Source organism: Dama dama, chromosome 29 (genome assembly GCF_033118175.1).
Source record: "Dama dama isolate Ldn47 chromosome 29, ASM3311817v1, whole genome shotgun sequence".
NCBI classification, from domain to species: domain Eukaryota; kingdom Metazoa; phylum Chordata; class Mammalia; order Artiodactyla; family Cervidae; genus Dama; species Dama dama.
Window position 1 is genome coordinate 59,382,949 of NC_083709.1, and position 19,812 is coordinate 59,402,760.

Here is a 19,812-nt window from a genome sequence, read left to right on the forward strand (position 1 = left end):
TAGAACTGGACATGGAACAATAGACTGGTTCAAAATTGGGAAAAGAGTGCACAAAGGTTGTATATTGTCACCCTGCTTATTTAACTTACATGCAGAGTACATCATGAGAAATGCCAGGCTGGATGAATCACAAGCTGGAATCAAGACAGCCAGAAGAAATATCAACAACCTCATATATGCAGATGATACCATGCTAATAGCAGAAAGTGAAGAGGAACTACAGAGCCTCTTGATGAGGGTGAAAGAAGAGAGTGAAAAACCTTGAAACTCAACATTAAAAAAAAAAAGACCATGGCATCCAGTCCCATCACTTCATGGCAAATAGAAAGGGAAAAAGTGGAAGCAATGACAGACTTTATTCTCCTGGACACCAAAAATATCACAGTGACGGCAGCCGTGAAATTAAAAAGACACCTGCTCCTTGGAAGGAAAGCTATGAAAAACCTAGACAGCATATTAAAAAGCAGAGACATCACTTTGCTAACAAAGGTCCATAAGTCAAAGCTATGGTTTTTCCAGTAGTCATGTACAGACTTGAGAGTCGGACCATAAAGAAGGCTGAGCACTGAAGAATTGATGCTTTTGAACTATGGTGCCAGAGAAGACTCTTGCGAGTCCCTCGGACTGCCAAGAAATCAAACCAGTCAATCCTAAAGGAAATCAACCTTGAGTAGTCACTGGAAGAATTGATGCTGAAGCTCCAATAATTTGGCCGTCTGATGTGAAGACTCAACTCACTGGAAAAGACCCTGATGCTGGGAAAGACTGAGGGCAGGAGGAGGCGACAGAGGATGAGATGGTTAGACAGCATCACCAACTCTATGGCATGAATCTGAGCAAACTCTGGGAGATAGTGGAGGACAGAGAAGCCTGGTGTGCTGCAGTCCATGGGTCACAAAGAATCAGACATGACTGAGCAACTGAACAACAATCCATCCCTAAATAAGTTCCAATACATCCTTTTCAGGATAGAGATAGTTTAATATCATAATTACAATCACAGAACATGAAGGAAAGATGCCTGGATTCACACCTTGGCTCTGTTACTTACTAGGTATGAGATCTTAGTAAAAACCCACTTAATCTCTTGTGTCTCTGTCTCCCCATTTATAAAATGAGGATAATAATCATCTCTCTCCCCGCTAGGGATGTTGTGAGGATTGAAACACTTAAAATGGTTAAAGCACTTGTGCTTATATATATTAGACACAATATGTGTTGGTTGTTATTTTTACCTGAGCCAGAAACTTTGGCTACATCCTTGATGCCTCTTGCCTACATCTGACCCATCTCTAAACCTAGTTAACTTACCTCCTGACTGCCTCCTGTGTCTGTCCTCATCCCTCCATTTCTACCACTACCACATGAGGTTAGCTATCAAGATCATTTGCCACAAGCAACCTGCAAACTATTCTCCTGCATCCTCTCCAGTTGATGCTTTACAAAGAAACCGAAGTGACATTTAAAATATTCAAATCTTGCTGAAACTTTCTGACTTTTAGGTATACTGGGGGTCTTTTAAGACCCCAAAGTTTTGCCCCTGACCCCAATTTCTTCTCTCTCTCTCTCTCCCTGTCTCAATGTCTCCCTGACTCCCCATCTTTCACTCTGGTCTCCTTTCAGCTCCTCATGCTGGCCAATCTTCCCCTGATGTGGAATCTTTCCAGATGTGTCTCCCACTCCCCTCCTCCATGTCCAATTACTTCCTCCCTCAGTACTGCTGCAGTCACAATGTCGCATTTGCTTTTGTGATTATTTGGCTGAGAGCTGTCTACCATCCCAGAGCCCAGTTGCTCTCTGAAAGCAGGAAGTACATTTACCTTTCCTCACCATTGCATCTCTGTCCTTAGCACGGTTACTGGCATGTAATATTGTTGCTCAATAAACTTTGTTTTGATGAAGGAATGAAAGCACTGTGGCACACCTGTACCGGCAGGACCAGTAAGGGCTGATGTGTCTCATGGACTCACTCCTGCTGGGAGGGAGGGAGGGTGAGGATTAAATTTTGTTAGCTTCAAAACTTCAAGTCGGAGAAGGAACTGGCAACCCAATCCAGTTGTCTTGACTGGGAAATCCCATGGACAGAGGAGCCTGATGGGCTCATGGGGTCTCAAAGAGTCAGACAAAACTGAGGAAGTAGCAGACGCTCGAGAGGCCCCAGAGCTTTTGATGGCAGAACTGTGGTTGAGGACTCCCAGCTCCCAGGCATCTTGATCCAGGCCTCTCTCACCAGATATGAGTATGCAAAACTAGAATCTAAAATATGCCTGAGGGCGTTCCTAGTGGCTCGGTGGTAAAGAATCCCCCCACCTGCCAATGCAGGGGATGCGAGCTCCATCCTTGGTTCTGGGAAGATCCCACATGGCACAGAGCAGCCAAGCTCGTTCATCACAACCACTGAGCCGGTGCTCTAGAGGCTGGGAGCTGCAACTACTGAAGTCTGTGGGCACTAGAGTCCATGCTCTGGAATAAGAGAAACCACCACAGTGAGAAGCCTACACACCACAACTAGAGAGTAGGCCCTGCTTGCCACAACTAGGGAAAAGCCCGCGCAACAAGGAAGAGCCTGCACAGCCATAAATAAATAAATAAAATCATAAAAAAAAAAAAAAAAACTTCAAGTCATTGGCTGGATAACTTGAGTAGATGCAACCTTTGCCTGCATGTCACAAACTACTTTTGAAGCAGCTGAGCCAACACAAGAGGCGCAACCAGAAGTTGGTTCCGCAAAGGCATCCTCTCAAAATATGCTGTGCTTGGTCGTCGTGTCCGACTCGCTGCGACGCCATAGACTGGGGCCCGCCAGGCTCCTCTGTCCATGGGGATTCTCCGGGCAAGAATACTGGAGTGGGTTGCCATCCCTCTTCCAGGGGATCTTCCTGACCCAGAAATTGAACTGGGGTCTCCTGCATTGCAGGCAGATTCTTTACCAGCTGAGCTACCAGGGAAGCCCATCATCTCGAAATACACAGATCTTAAGGGTTACATAAAAAACAGAAGCTGAAAAATAGACTTTCCACATTCTCACTACCTGAAACCTATTATTTCTTTAGGGACTACTCTCTGGAAAGATCTTAACCCCGTCAAAAAAAAAAAAAAAATACATGTTAGTTTGCTACTATCCCACTACTATGTGAGACCTTATCTCCTCCCCAGCTCTGTGGGAGTAAAACTCCATGATCCAGACCTGTAAAGTAAAGAGCCACCTATGCTATTCCCACAGAATACAGTGTGAGGAAGTGGCCAGACATTTGCAGACCACAGAGAGCTTCTTAGGGTTGGCAATTTTCTGTTTGATATCTATGTCAGAAAGGAAGCCAACTAATAGATACATCATTGGGGAATGTTCAAGCTCACTAAATTCTTTTTTCCTTTTTCTTGCAAACATCATTTTAAATTCTTTTTCTTTTTTAAATTATGAAAGTATGATAACACATTTACAGGAGACTTCGCAAATACAGAACAAAGTTACATATAGTCTTGCTATACATTGCAATTATTTTTAAGCAGATAACTTAAGATTTTTAGTTGGAGTTTCAATATCAAACTCTCAAAAAATAATAGAATAGATAGAAAAGTAGGATACAGTAGACCTGAAAAGCACTATGAACCAATTCAACATAATTAAGACTTATACAATTTTTACACAATATCTATTATATTCAAATTCTATTCAACTTCCCATAGAATATAAACCAGGAGACACTGGAACATATCCAGAGACATAAAACAAGGGGCAAAAATTTCACGGTCTAAAGGTATTGAAAATACAGAGCCTGTTGTCTTATTGTGGGATTATGTTAGACATCAATATCAAAAGATATCTGAAAATAACCTACATATTTTCAAGTGCAAAGTGACATTTACTGAGAGCTTCAACTTAGCCATTGAAAGCCTCAATAAAGTTAAATGACTGAAAAAAACAGAGCGTGATTGCAGAGAAGCATTTCAAAATGAGAAATTAATACCAATATGAGAGATTAATATCAAAGATACTTTAAAAACATCATGTATTTGGAAATTAAATGTCTCCTTTTAAATGATAGGTGTACCTAAGAAGCCATAACAAGGAAAATAAGAAAACATTGGCAACAGAGTAAAATGAAGAGAATTTATCAGAATTTGTTGCATGCAACTGAAGCTGCTCTATGCAATTAAATGCAATGTAGAATCTTGAATAAGGTATGAAAACAAATAATGGACACTAACATAAAATTTTGTGAAATTTGAACAAAATCTGTACTTTAGTTAATAATATGTTAAATTCCTGTTTCTTTTTGTTTTTTTACAACACATGGTATTTCTTCATATTCTCAGAATTGGATTGCAAGTTTCAAGCCTCATTCAAAAAAAAAATTTTTTTTAATCACTAAGCTAATAAGCTTTCTAGACTTTTAGCAGTAATACTAGATGCCAGAATAAATAGAATTATATCAAAGTTTTGAGTGAATATAAATTAGAATTCTAGCATTCTATTCATACTTAGACAAACAAGTGGAACCAAAATGTCAAATATTTTAGCTAAGCAAAAATTCATAAGTTTTTTAAATATATATTACATATACACATGTATTACATTATACATACACATATACCATTTACATATGGTGCTCAGTTATATCCAACTCTTTGCAACCCTTTGTACTGTAGTTTGCCAGGCTCCTCTGTCCATGGGGTTTTTCAGACACAAATACTGAAGTGGGTTGCCATTTCCTTCTCTAGGGGATCTTCCCAACCCAGGGATCAAACCTGTGTCTCCTGTGTCTCCTGCATGGCAGGCAGATTCTTTAACTGCTGAGCCATTGGAGAAGTCCCCAATTTATATATATATATACAAAAACTTTTCTACTACACTTGATAAAGGCCTGAGAAAGAACAAAAAAAAAATAGAGAGAGAGAGAGAGAGAGAGAAATTGGAAACATAAACTAAATGAAATGGGCAAGCTCACCAAATTCTTCTTGAAACTTGGAGAGTATGAAGGTCAGGCTTCCTCCAGAATCTAATTCAGGCCCTGTCCCCGTTCTGTGACATGTGTTCTCTAGGCTTCTGATCACTATAGTTTGGACTTTCGGTCTCATACGCTCCCAGAACACAGGAGTCACATCTAGTGTTCAGAATTCCAGATGCAAGTAGGTGCTTTAAAAATGCTAATAATGATGTCAACAGAAGCAACATCAGTCTCCTGGTGTTGTCCTAGGGTAATTATACAGATATTTATCTGTATCTAAAGGTTACAGAGGGCTTCCCCGGTGGCTCAGATGGTAAAGAATCTGCCTGCAAAGTGGGAGACCAGGGTTCAATCCCTGGGTTGGGATAATCCCCTGAAGAAAGGAATGTCAACCGACTCCAGTATTCTTGCCTGGAGAATCCCATGGACAGAGGAGCCTGGTGGGCTATAGTCCATGGGGTCACAGAGAATTGGACAAGACTGAGCAACTACACTTTCACTTTCACAATGATTACAAATAGCAAATCCTCTCCAGGCAGTAAACAGAATTTCTGACTCTGTGCTGGATCCCTCCTCTTCTCTCTCATATCCACCACTGAAAGACTTTACACCATAGTCACCAATCTCTACAACAGTCTGGAATATCCTTGTACTGTGCACACAGGCCACTTTTTGCCACTCGTGCTAAATACTAACTCAGAGGAGCAAGCAAGACGGTGATTGTCCTTCCAAAAGACTTGAAGAAGAACAGCAGGGAGTTCAAGTTCTCAAAGTTCTCAAACTTGAACAGATATCAGAATTACCTGAAGAGCTTGTTCAAATATAGATTACTGCTGCCCCATCCCAGGGTCTCTGATTCAGTATCTTTAAGGTGGAAGCTGAGAATTAACATCTCTAATAATGTAATAATTACATTCCTAATAATGCAATAACCAGGCGATGCTGATGCTGCTAGTCCCACCCTGAGAACCATTGACACTGACATTAGTCACAGACCTAGTCATTAGACCAGAGAGATCTGGATTCAAGTCCCAGCTTGTCCATTTACCGTGTAACCATGGATGCATTACTGAGTCCCTCTAATCCTCACTTTCTTGGTCTATTAAAAAAAAAAAAAAAAGCAATAATAGCACCAGATAATAATAAGACAAGATAATGCATGGTGACAGACAAGGGTGCATACAAACCACCCCCTTCCTCTAAAGAGAAGGAACCCGTTTCCCTGTCCCGTGCTCTGCCCTCCCTCAAGGATACAGGATGCTCTCTATGACTCTCCCTGGCAGGGCTGCTGTGGGATATTTGGGTGGTGGGCAGGGCACAGTGAATTCAGCCTCTGCCTGCCTCTCTCCAGAAGCATCCTGCCTACAAGGGTTCCTCAGCCCATCTCACAGACAGAGAACCAGGCAACTGCCTTGACACTTCTGCAAGATCAGTATCCCACATGGCTTGCTGCCCTGAGACTGACAGGTTATTAGTTCATCCCCAACCACACAGCACTAATGGGGAACTCCAGAGTTTGGACAACACATCATCAGACTCTCTACCACCAACGTGCCCTTGGAATCTTGATGTATCCATTTCCTATGGCTGCTATAACAAATAACCACACCCTGGTAGCTTAAAACATACACATTCATTCTCTTATTAGCATTTATCTAACATTAATTAATTGAACTATTCATTAACTCACCTTTTTACTAAATATTAATACTATGTCCCAAATACTGTCTAGACACAGGGGATATAATGAATGAGGAACCCTGCCTTTACAGCTTTTATACTGCAATGGAAGCTCAGTCAGTAAAGAATCTGCCTGCGGTACTGGAGACCAGGGTTCAATCCCGGAGTCGGGAAAATCCCCTGGAGAAGGAAATGGCAACCCACTCCAGTATTCTTACCTGCAAAATCTCATGGACAGAGGAGCCTGGTGGGCTATAGTCCATGGGTCGCAACAGTCAGACATGACTTAGTGACTAAGCCACCACCAGAAACAGATAAATGCTAGAGAGAAAGTAACCTGACCTAGCAACATAGACTATGAAGAAAAGAATAAACCTAGAGAGGAAATACTATCCATGGATATAGTAGAGTGGGTAGTCAGTGCTCTGGGCAGGAGGTTAAGAGTAGAAGGACAGAGTTGGAGAAAGGGGCTCGGAAGTGCCAGGAGTTTCTCTGGCTTAGAGTCTTGGGTTCAACAAGCTGGGGAGCAGAGAGAGAGATGAGCTAACGGTGCAGACCAGGGCCCAGCTGTGAATGGCCCCAGGTGCCCTATAAAGGATCTAGACAGCATCATGTGCTCTGGAGAGCCACTGAAAAGTTTAAGCAGCCCTTCCTCAACATCCCATCCCCCAACAGCAACCAGGGCTCCAAGCAGGAAATCGTGGATGCTCTGGCCTCCTTTTCCACATCTAAGTATCAAACTTGGCAGACTTCGCTGTGAAGTGGTACTGGTTTCCTTAAGCACCTCCTGCCTTTTCTTCCTCTCTGAGACCTTTTGTGATTTATACTTTCAGAATTTTACTTTTAGAGCCTCCTCATATAGTGAGCCATCATCTCCCTTAGACTCCCTGTCAATTTCATTTTTAAAGTACTTTCTCTTAAAAATACTGTTAAGCCCCCTGGATCACATTTAACCCCCCACTCTTTATGGTTCTTTTTATGAGGATGTCCAAAAGATAGATCTATTATATTAACTATTAGTGCCTTAGGTAGCTCACAGTAATTCTGAATGCTAAGGCAGTTATTCTTTTTTCCAGCCCGGGTGGTTTCTCTGAAAAGTGGGTTGATGAAAACTGTGATGTGAATTTAGTTGGGAACGCCTGCTTGCCTGGATGTGCGGTCCCTGTCTGCTTCATCCCTCCACTTTACCTCCTGAAACATAACACTCCTACTTAGCATGCTTTTGTCAACCAGTATCATTCTCTCTGCGAACTTCAATAAATTGGCAGTACACTTCTGCGCTGGAAAGACATTTTGCATTAAAAATTGGACTCACAGCGGGCAATCTGCCTGGGGACCACATGTCTAGGAAAGCAGTCATTTTTAACGACGGATATTACAAGTCTAGATAGAATAGGGCTAGTGTATTCTGAAGTGCAACTGTCTAGCCTACTGGAAGCAAAATTACTGTACTGCATGTTGGTAATTAACCTTGTCAACTAACTTTCGGAACAACTCCAGCTTAATGCCTACACTCACATCTTGGGTTCTATAGCTGTTGTTTCTGGATCTCATTATATTCCATTTGCAACCTGCATCCCTTGCCAGCACTCCCCAGTTTGCTTGCCCTATTTGCCTTGTTTTCCCTGTAGCATTGATTGGCTTCTAATTAGACAAAGTTTACTAGCTCATTGTCCTTGTGGTTTACTCTCTACCTCCTGTGTTTGAACCAGGGAACAGACTTGTGTCTAGCCCACCACTGTGTCCCAAATCCCTGGAAGCGTGCCTGGCATGTAGTAGGTGATCAAAAATTATGTTAAGTGAATGAATGCATACATTTCCACGGAGCTATCTACTACCAGATGACTTTTTGGCATTACTGACTCCAAATAGATTATTTACCAAAATGTTCTGACAACTTCCGTGGTTTATTCACTGAGTCGTGTTCGACTCTTTGTGACCCCATGGAGCTCTAGAAGTTTAATATGTGAGCTAAGTTGAATGTCACTATCAACAGCCGTCTGGTATCAAGTCCTTTGCCAACCAAGAAAAAGCACGGCTTCTATCATCTCTGGGTATTGCTTTGCCTTTATTTGTCTCTACAGTTTTCCCAAATGATCATTTCTTCTCCCCTCAGCATAGCTGAATACAGACACGCGACAGGCGAACTGAGTGATTTGGGGTGAACTGTGTAAACTCTCATTTTCAGCTTTTTCATCTGTAATAAAAGGATCTCCTAGGTGAATATCAGCTTGCCTGATAGTTAACTGATGAAACTTTCTTGAGAGATAGAGACTTTTCAAAGTGCTCGTTCTCCTGAACACAAATAATATCAAACTCATGCTCTCACCTTACCAGGCACTTAGCCAGATTGGTATAAGGACACTGCTCACTGCACCTTTCACAAGCATAGCCTCTGCTAGCATGATGCGCCTTTAACCTGCTAATGCCAGTTCACTTACCTGAGACTCGTCACTGATTGAAAAGCATGTTATAGGATGGGCATGAAACACACATAAGCATCTGAAATCACTATGATAAGAGCCCTTTGTAACAACTGACCTTCCTTCTGCATGGGTTTTATTCTTTGAATGTCTACAGATGTTTGACTTTTCTGCCAAACAGCCATCCCGGCCAAGAACAGGATGGCCCCTCCACCGGAATGTGTAGGTGATGACATTTCTTTCATATCTTGGCATCTAAACATGACACTCTATCTGGTAATAATGCACTGAGCTCCTGATTGCTTATGGCATGGCTCTTGGCAGAATGCGCTGTGAACGCCTGCACTATATTTTACTCCATCCACTCTTGTTATACGTGTGTCGGACAGGGAACACAGCTGCTCAATGTTGAGCAGACCCAGAAAACAACCACTGTCAAAATCCTGCCTGAGGCATCTGTATAAACACACAGCACCATCCCGGGAGTTGTGCATTTTCAAAACATCTGCCAGTTCATCCCAACCAGCTTCCCTCACATTCTCGGGCCCTATCAATGCTACCACCACTTCTTTAATCCCTAAAGTTCAAGTCCACGGATTTGATTTCTTGTTCTCAGCTCATCTCCTGTGTGCTGGAGCCATCATTTATGAGTAATCAGTAATTGTATTCATTCAATGCTTATTATATGTCAGGCAGACTCCATGCTAAGTGCTATTGAGTCCTTTATCAAATAGTTGTCACAACAACTCCATACAGTAGGGCTATTTGTATTCCATTTTGCAGCTATGGAAATGAGGTTAGAAGCAGAGCCCCAGATCACAGAGCCAGAAAGTGGTAGAGTCAGAATATGGATCCAGCTTTGTCACTAAACTGTACTGTATTCCCTCCTGTGAAGCATTAATCATCATATCTTCCCCTTCTTTATTAGGCATTTTGAAGTTTCCAAAACATTGTCACAAGGCATATCACTTGATCCTCCAAATAAACCAGAGAACCAGGCAGGATATGTTTTAACCCCACTGTCACAGAAGTAACTAAAGCTCAGCATTTACCTGATTTACTCGAAGCCACATGTGCCCGAGTCTTGGACTCAAATCTGATTCTTTTCACTATTCTCATAAATATGTTTGGTTTTTTTTTTTTTTTTCATAGCAGCTATTTCTTCTTTGGAAATGACCGATGTGTGAAATTTACTCAGAAGCCATTTTAGCCTACTAACAACAAAGACATTTCTGACAGGATTTTCCAAAAATGGAAGAGAATGAGTTCTCCTTTTTCCTTTTCATTCAAACACTGGGCAGTCACTGGACTGGAAACCACTGAGACGATTAAGCCTGATCCCTAAGGGAGGGGCAGCAGTGAGAGTAGATAAGCTCCAAAATCCCCCTCTCCCTGAGAGCCTGTGACACTGTTTTCTCAAACCACCTTATCGTCATGATTTGGGTTGCAATAGCTCCAACTCCCTCACTCCAGGACTTCTGAAGCAACTTCCGAGCTGACTTTTCAGACTGTGCCCCACAGTTCAGTCAGTCTCCACGGAACAGGGTGATCATCCACCAAAGTTACCCTCACCAGTGACACTATTCCTAGATCTTCCACAGCTCGCTTTGGCCAACCACACCCATTTGATATACCTCTGTCTGATGTTCCATGATCTGGATCCTCTATCCAAACTCAGTTTTTTGCTTCAGTCAATCCAAACATTTTCCTGATTCACAGACACATCATGCCTCGTCCAGCCTCCCAATCCTTTGTTTTTGAAGTATTCCCCTCCTGAAATATGGTCCATGTCCCCCATATTTTTCAGGCCCAAGTCACTGATTTCAGCACAACAAACAAATATTTATTGAATTTCTCCCCCCAAAACACAAAACAAGTCTAGGAACTATCTTCTACTCATGTGGTAAAGCCACGAGGACCCAAAACTAAACAAGAAATGGCCCTGTCTTCAGGGAGGGGTACAATGAGAACCAGATGCCCTGGGCAACCAATAAGCTTTGAATACTTGATTCTACACAACTTAGCAGCTTAACAGTAGCAGCAGCCTAGCTTATTCATCCATTGTGCAGCAGAAACAAATACAATATTGAAAAGCAATTACACTCCAATTTAAAAATAAATTTAAAAAAAAAGAATCATGCAGGCTGCACAACTGAGGTGTCTAGGATTGCATATTGTAAACTTATCCCCATACACACACACACACACACAAATACTCCACCAGTTATTCGAATTTCTCGTATTGTGGAAGAGGCCCGTGACACTGGAAGTTAGCAGGGCCTGGGATAAATACCATCTCCACTATCTTCTGGGGAAAGGAGCGCTGCAGAACCAGGATTAAAGAAGCAGAGTTTGGAATCTAAACTCTTGGGTTTAAGTCCCAGCTCTGCCACCAGCTGGGTGACTGTAATAGGTCACTTTGTATCTCATTGCCTCAACTTTCTCAACAGAAAAATGAGGATCATTAAAAAAAATAATAATAACAAAATACCATCTGTACACAGAGTCCTCCTTTCCCCATGGGGTTACTGTAAGGACTGATATAATACATGCCAAGTGCTCAGGACAATCCCGAGCATTCGGCCACCAGTGAGTAAGTGTGAGCTATTTGGCTTATCACTAATTCAGTGATCTTTGAGAGATTAAATTTCCTGAGCCTCAGTTTCCTCATCTTCAAAATGAGAGCAGTGCTTACCTCTACAAGTTGGCTCTGAGAATTAAATGTGGAACCATCAAGAAAGCACCCAGCAACTATCCCAGAAAAGGTCCCCTTATATCTGATCCAGGACCTGGACTTCTAATCCCCAAAACACACATGACATCCTTCTCCTGTCTCTGCTCCTCTTAGCAGTTCTGCCTGCCCATTATTCGTGCTACCGTAGTAAGTGCTTGTATTTGTCCCATAGAAAATGCTGGCCTCTTACAAATTCATCTTTAGGAAATTACAACCTAAATTACACTCGACGATTGCATAACCAAAAGACCGATCAAGTTCCCGAGCCCACGGGCAGCTCTTCACATCCCATCCCTGCCCATTTTGGCGAACAGTGAGGGCAGAGAGAGGAACCGGCCCTCTCCTGCTCTGGGAGGACTAGGGGCCTCAGGCACATCACACCGTGTAAAATCTGGTTAAGATGAACATCAAGAGCAGCCTTGAAAGCAAAAAGGAGTCAAAGCAGGTCAGACATCCGCCAGAGGGAGTTTGGGAAGGGGAGGAGAGCCTGACTCATCAGCTCTGCCTGCGGGGATCTCAGGGAGTTTATAGGGAGCGCCAGGCCTCTGGAGTCCTGGATGCTGAGCCCCACCTCTCCGCCTGCTGGCTGCAGACCTGAAGCCAGGGGCTGGTCCCAGAGGGCCCAGGACTCCCTACCATGGGATCTGTTCCCCCACAGTGATGCTAAAGAGCCCCTCCCCTAGCGGGGACAGTGATGTAGTAAAGCAGGAAGATGCAGTGGCCCCTGGGGAGACCCTAAGGGTCTGCATTGAGGTGGGCTTGGCTGTGAAGAGTGGCGGTCAGGCCCAGGGAGAGAGATTCCAGCACGTGTGCAAGTTTACACAGGAGAGAGCCCTGGGATTCACAGATAGGACAGCTGGTTCCAACACATACAAGCACTTCACCTGTTCCAGCCTCTCTCCTCTCTTGGAGAGGAAAGACCAGCATACGGTCATCCAGGGGCTCAGTGGGAAAGAGAGGAATCCTGAAAAGTGGATAGGGAGACTAGGGCATTCTACAGAGGTGCCAAGTGAGGTCCCAGTCCTGGAGCCCATGCTCTGGGTAGAGCCTAAAGCTCTAATAAGACACTAACCATGCAAAAGGAGGCTGGTGGGCAGGGACGCACCTGAGACTCTTCCCTCTGACACCCCGGGAGTCTGAGGCCCCTCGCCTCCCAACACAAACTCCCCCACCCATCCCCCTGGCCACACACGGGGCACACAACACTCACAACCTACACCACCACCCCGCTGCCATCGTCGTCTGCTTATGTGTGCCAGTGTCCTGAAACAGAGAGGGAACATGTCATCTGTCCCGATGACAGCCAAGGAAAGAAGCTAGGGCCTGTCCTGGGCCTCTCACCTAAAGGAGAAGCGGGCTGTCCAAGTGCAGTGCCCACCCCAGCACGCAGCACAGAATCCCACGCTCTGTGCCCGACTCTGTGAGACTCCGCTTGGAAGAAGCCTCGTGTGCCTTCCCGAACGTTTGCCTCAGCAGCCTGAGAAGGGCACGGTCACGGCCTCAGAAGTTTCCACAGCTAAATGCAGGGAAAGCTGCCTGCTCTGATAGAGGGAGGCTGGCCCCAAGGGGCTGCTAATTATGTATGAAGATGGCCTCGCCCGCACGAGGTACGTGGGCTGTGTGGGTTGTGTCTTGCGGCTGAATTGCTTTGAGAAGGGATTGTTCTCCATATACACGTTGTTAATTTCAGTTGCCTCATTGCCACGGACCTATGCAGGCAATACGTTCAAGTCCCCTCAAGGGTACTGAAGAAGGCACAATTTGGGATCCAGTGAGACCAGGATATATGAGTGATGGCCAGAGAGTTAACATTTTGATGCTTAAATTCCCAGTTAAGTTGATAGCCCCTGCCCTGGCTCATATGGTAAAGAATGTGCCTGCAATGCAGACTCGAGTTCAATCTCTGGGTCAAGAAGATCCCCTGGAGAAAAGAATGGCTACCCACTCCAGTATTCTTCCCTGGAGAATGCCATGGACAGAGGAGCCTAGCAGAATGCCACAGGGTCGCAAAGAGTCGGACACAACTGAGCAACACTTTCACTTCCCCCTACCTTATCAATTTGAGGTTTAATGAGATAACACGCCAAAGTACATGATAACCGCAGCTACCATTCTTTTATCCACTATGCAAGGCATTTTCAGGCCCATTTTCTCATTTGATCTCCACCACATTCTGTGAGAAAGAAAATATTATCCACAATACACAGTCCGCAGAAGAGGAATGTCAGGGAAATATGTGACTTGATTAATGTCAGGCAGCTGGAGAAGGAAGCCAAAATCAAACCCAGGTGGTGGGGATAACTCTGAAGTCTGTGCATTTACCCAAGACAATTCTTCCTCCTAGGCTGGCACTCCACTGGAGGCACAACTCAAATTTTGGTTCCGTGTCTTATTTCCACACATGAGTCTTTTCCAAAGCACAATCTGGCTACTCTCAACAGAACATATGGCAGCCTGACTCATCAAATGCTTCCCCGGTCACGAAGGGCCTGAGGTGTGCTGGATGCCATGCTCCACTCAGACCTGTCACTAGGCAAGCCGAACCATCTCTTAGAAGGCAGCAGCCCCTGGCTGAGGATGCGGAGAGGTAATGATGACCCAGAGAAGGCTAAGTCGTCAATTACCAGCTCAGGTGCAGGTGGAGCCCTAGGCCTTGGGAGGCAACTTCTCTCTCCTTCCAGGAGCTTCTCTTTCTCTTAATTAGCAATTAGCCCGCAACTTAGCGTTAGCAGGCAGGGCTTGAAGAAAGACTAAGGAAGGGGGAGGAAAGATTAAGGAAGGAAAAGGGAAGGATAAGGAAGGGAGAGGAAAGATTAAGGGACGAAGAGGAAAGACAAAGACAGCACTTTGGATGTGTTACTGCAGAGCAAGAATAGAAGGTAATTTGAGGATGTTCCTTCCCAGGGGCACTGGCGTTGGGGAAGGGACAGTGGTGGTGCCTTGATGGGCTTAAGAGCATGGGTTTGGGCTTTTATGTTCATTTTATTTTTTAATTTTTAAAAAATTTTTATACGATTTTTAAAGGTGACTGCATTTACAGCTATTACAAAATATTGGCTATAGTCTCCATGTCGTAAAATACATCCTTGAGCCTACCTTGCATCCAGTAGTTTGTTAACACCCACTCTCCCACCACCGTACTGCCCCTCCCACTACCATGGTAACCACTAGTTTGTTCTCTGTACCCATGAGTCTGTTTCTTTTTTGTTCTATTCACTACTTTAGACTCCACATACAAGGGACATCATACAGTACTTGTCTTTCTGTCTGACTTATTTCACTTAGTATAACAACCTCTTGGTCCATCCATGTTGTTGAAAATGGTAAAATTTTATTCTTTTTTATGGAATAGTAGTAGCATTTTATACACACACACACATATATATACCATGTATCCATTCATCTGTTGATGGACACTTAGGTTACTTCCATATCTTGGCAATTGTAAACAATCCTGCTATGAACATTGGGCTGCATTATCTGTTCACACTGGCATTTGGGGATTTTTTTCGATAGGTACTCAGGAGTGAAATTGCGGGGTCGTATGGTAGTCCTATTTTTCAGTTTTTTGAGAAACCTCCATACTGTTTTCCACAATAGCTGCACTAACTTACGCTTAGAAAAAAAAAAAAAAAAAAGAGCAAGCTTTTTAACCAATAAAATAACCAACAAGCAATAAAAGTGGTTATTTAAGGAGGCTCTTTGGGTCACCATAGCAAAGAAAGTGGATGATAACAAGTTTCATCTTGTGCTTGTGTTCAGGACTCCCACCATCACAGAGAACATTTAGATTGTATTAAGATCCTTGGGAAAGAATTTGGGTTCAACCAATTTATGGGCTAGGACCTTTGTTTAGTTCAAAAGTGTCAGGAAGGCTCCATGAGTCACAACCCTGATAGTTTCACCTGCCATCTTCATCAGGTCTGAAGTGCAGGGAAATGATACAGTCCTTAAGGCCTCATAGCACCCATGATCACTCACTGGCTTATAGGAAACTCTAGTCAACAACCTCTCCTTTCAAGTCACTCCTTTTCTCAGTAAGTGTCACCCAAGCCTGACCTGCCTCAGGTAATCAACCATGTTTTCCAAAACGTAAACAAGTCATTCTCCCAAATTATGGTCACTTACTTCCAACACTGGGTATGGAACCTCATATAACCCTTTACCATGAATGTATCAGAATCTGTACAGTTTCTCCCATGCGTGGTCTCTCTGGTACAAATGGTGGGAACACTGAAAATGTTACGTCCGAGGAAGAGAGGGATGGAGTGCCCAAAAGAACCTGTAGTGAGTCTAGGTTCACTTACAGGGAGAGCAGAGAGCATTACAAAAGTTTGTACACCTCCAATGGGCAAAAAAATGGTTCCGACCCACTGAACCCTGCTTGTGGGGAAGTGCTCACAGTTTCCCTCATCCACAGATTTAACAACAGGCTCTGTACATTTATTTTGTTTAATTACAGATAATCACACTCATGCCTCTTGTGTTCTCTTGTGCCTGATTCTAGGATCAGCTGCTCAGTGTCTTTTTAATTTCAGCTTCCCTAACTAAGACTTAAGAGTGATTTTTCACTAACATAAAGGCAATGCAAAATTCTCTTAATTGAGAAAAAAGATATACAGGAACCAGTCCATCTATACTAAATTTTCACATAAATTGAGGGACCAGAGAGAGGTTACTATAATTCTGATTGTAAGCTATTTCTTAGGAGGTAGTTTATTTTGGTTTTGGACAGCAGTTAAGTATAGAAAAATCCCTTTACAGAGCTCCAACCAATTATTTTATTCATTAAAAAAAAAAGTGGGGGTTTCCCATAAAAGCTTCTATCCTAGTGGACAGAATAAGCTGTTTCTAAGAACTCGATTCAATAAACAGAATTGTCTTTTAATAAATGGTGGCCATTGTATCAGAGAAAATAAATTTGGATGGTATATTCAATCACTGAGTAAATCTGTTTAGCGCACCATGCCTACTCAAAGTTCATTTGTTTACATAGTGAATTCCTTTCTGATACCCTTACCTCATCAAGTGGTTTAGAGCAGACATGTGCTCAGTTCTCTCTCTTCATAAATAGCAAAGCTACTTGGAACTCCATAAGTGGAAATGAATTTGTACCAGGGAAATCTTGAAGAAAGAGCATGGGCTCAAACTCAGACACATCTGGGTCACAACCCAACACTGTGACTGACCTAGTTGAATGAATTTATGCAAAATTTTCAACTCTCTGAGCCTGTTTCTAATTTATAAAACAGACTGTTGTTCGGCTTAAACATTATATAGAACACTATTTCTAACATGGTACGTGTCAGTGAATGGGGTTTGTGTGGTTGCTACATCACCACTCTCTTCAGGCATGTTGGCCAAGACTTCACACTGGATACATTTTTTTTAGATCCTCATTAGTTATCTATTTTATATAATACAAAGCAGTGTATATATGTCAATTCAAATTTCCCAATTCATCCCATCCATCCCCTTCCCTGCTTGGTATCTGGATAATATTTGTTCTCTACATCTGTGTCTCTACTTCCGCTTTGCAAACAAGTTCATCTGTATCATTTTTACAGATTCTACACATAAGTGATATTATATGATACTTGTTTTTTCCTTTCTGATTTCATTCTGTATGACAATCTTTAGGTCTACCCATGTCTCTGCAAATGGAACAATTGTCATTTCTTTTCATGGCTGAGTAATATTCCATTGCACATATGTACTGAATCTTCTTTACCCATTCCTCTGTTGATGGACATTTAGGTTGCTTCCATGACCTGGCTATTGTAAACAGTGCTGCAATGAACACTGGGGTGCATTCACTGGATACATTTTTTTTAAGAAGCCTGTGGTCAGGGTCCAAACAACAACAGCAGAAAAACTCAAAGGATCAACTCTTGATTCCTTCCTCTTCAGACAGCATGCAGGTTGAGGGAAACTAAACATTTGCAATGTGTTGGGTCCACATTTTATGATCTATCCTTTGTGCAGGAGTGCCAGTATATGTGGGGGGTGGGTGCCAGACCAGCCTTTCAGAGCCTCTGCACAAACCACACAGAACCCTAGTGCCTGAGAATGAAAATGCGATGATATCAGCAAAGATAAGTTCAGCAATTAGAAAAGCCTCTGGGGGAGTAAGAGGGAGAATCATTGGCAGGACAGGAGAGGGCAGAAGTAGCCCCCAGACACCTCCAGGCTGTGGAAACACCTCTCCTTTGAGTCGCCTGGTGTTCACTCTGTCTTTGTAAATCCTAAGGGAAAGGAAACAGCATGCCAGCTGCCAGCTTTCTCCACTGTCACGAGCTCCATCCACTCATTTATCTCCATTAGTATATGGGATCTCCCAAGACTCAGTGGAACAAACTAGCTCCCCGAGATGGTTGGTGCTTTTCAAATGCATCTCCACAGGCTGATAATCCTGAGATTTTGGTTAAAATTAAGTATTGCCCTGCTAAGAAATAAACTCATTGTGTAGACTTTGTGTGTGTGGCAAAATGCACATAATATAAAATTTACCATTTTAATAACCAACAAAGACCTACTGGATAGCACAGGGAACTCTGCTCAACGTTATACGGCAGCCTGGATGGGGACAGAAGTTTCAGGGAGAATGGATGCATGTGTATGTATGGCTGAGTCCCTCCACTATTCACCTGAAACTATCACAACATTGTTAACTGGCTGTACCCCAATACAAAATAAAAAGTTTAAAAATAAGATTTACCTTTTTAACCATTATTAATGTACAGTCCTACAGCATTAATTACTATTCACACTGTACCGCCAAGGATGCATCACAAGAACTTTTTCATCTTCCCCTGCTGAAATTCTGTGCCCTTCAGGCAGTTAACTCCCCCATTCTATTTTCCCAGCTCCTGGCAACTTCCCTTTTACTTTCCGTTCCTCTTAAGTTGATGACTCTGGGTACCTCATATAAACGGAATCATGTGATATTTGTCCTTTTGTGACTGATTTATTTCACTTAGCATATGTCTTCAAGGTTCATCCATGTTATAGCATGTATAAGAAATCCCCTTCCTTTTTAAGGATGAATAACTGTGTCGACTTTTAAGTGAAGATATTACAGTCTCAGTTGATGGCCTCATATTTTGAGTCTTGCTATAAAACTCCACACTTAACGAGGCCTTAAAACCTGAACTATTTCATTAGTATATAACTTACAACTAGTTGAAAGTGTTACTGAGCATATTTATTTTAGCTGGTGAAACGCAATAAATATATAGATTTTTTTCATGAAAACTATCTTCACACAGTGAGTTGGAAACTAGTTATTGACATCCCTGCAGAGATATAGTATTATTTGATTAGCACTTCTGGTTGTAGAGACATTCAGGAAGGTCACATTCTATGGTTTCTGGTATGTGAGTGCTAAGGCACTTAAACAGAGGTCTACAGATAATTCAGGTACCCCAAGGATGCTCTCTGAAATAACTGGATCAAAAACCAAATGGCTGATTTCTTATCCAATGTCCTTCCTGATTTTCTCTAATTAATCACCCTTGATAAAAAGTTGTTTTAAACTCACATTATAACCTACTTATGTGTTTATTAATTTACTGAGTTTATATATTTATTTGCTTAAATATTACAATAAATTTGGCTCTAATCATTAAAGAAATATTACAAGGTACAAAAGAAAGCATAGCATTTCCACAGGAGACATGAAGCTCTTCTGGCCCACGTAAGCCTGAAAAATATTGTCATGTGAGTCTCAACCAAATTTAGTATCTGTGGAGGATGTAATCAATGTTCACCTATTCTGGATGATTTCACAAAGTTTATTTATAACTTAGACTTGTTGAAACAAGCACTTTCTGCAATGTCATCAAGAGGTAGAACAGGCAGACTAAGCGACTTTTACAAGTATTAATTTTTAACCTGTGTCTACAGAGACATCATTCCCAATCAGGAGACCCTAACTGTCTCAGTGTCCTTTTCACTATTAGAAGATGAGAAAGAAACTAAAAGGGGAGTGAAAATTTTTTGATGACAGAAGAAAGATAATTTGGAC

The 19,812-nt window shown here is 42.6% G+C and overlaps 1 protein-coding gene across 7 annotated transcripts in view; it reads left to right on the forward strand.

Moving 5' to 3' along the window:
• PCSK5 (proprotein convertase subtilisin/kexin type 5) overlaps window positions 1-19,812 on the forward strand; it is a 494,109-nt gene that overhangs the window by 366,212 nt on the left and 108,085 nt on the right. The window contains exon 21 of one of the 7 annotated variants that reach the window (XR_009691159.1): window positions 4,047-4,182. The exons of the other annotated variants lie outside the window; for them this stretch is intronic. The gene's annotated coding sequence lies outside the window, so the exon portion shown is untranslated. The remainder of the gene's footprint in view (window positions 1-4,046; window positions 4,183-19,812) is intronic. 7 annotated transcript variants of the gene reach the window in all.